Genomic DNA, 205 nt, shown 5'->3' with positions numbered 1-205 from the left:
TTACATTTCAAGCAATTTAGCTTCTATTAAATACAACCCACTCAACCAAAACTTGATTCACTTGACTAAATCAACCACTAAACTAAAATTGCTCAATCCTTCAATCCCTGTGGGATCGACCTCACTCATGTGAGTTATTATTACTTGATGCGACCCGGTACACTTGCCGGTGAGTTTTGTGTTGGATCGTTTTCCACACATCAAG

This window comes from Arachis duranensis, chromosome 2 (assembly GCF_000817695.3).
Source record: "Arachis duranensis cultivar V14167 chromosome 2, aradu.V14167.gnm2.J7QH, whole genome shotgun sequence".
Classification (NCBI taxonomy): Eukaryota; Viridiplantae; Streptophyta; class Magnoliopsida; order Fabales; family Fabaceae; genus Arachis; species Arachis duranensis.
The sequence above is the reverse complement of the archived record's forward strand: the minus strand, read 5'-3'. Positions refer to the sequence as shown.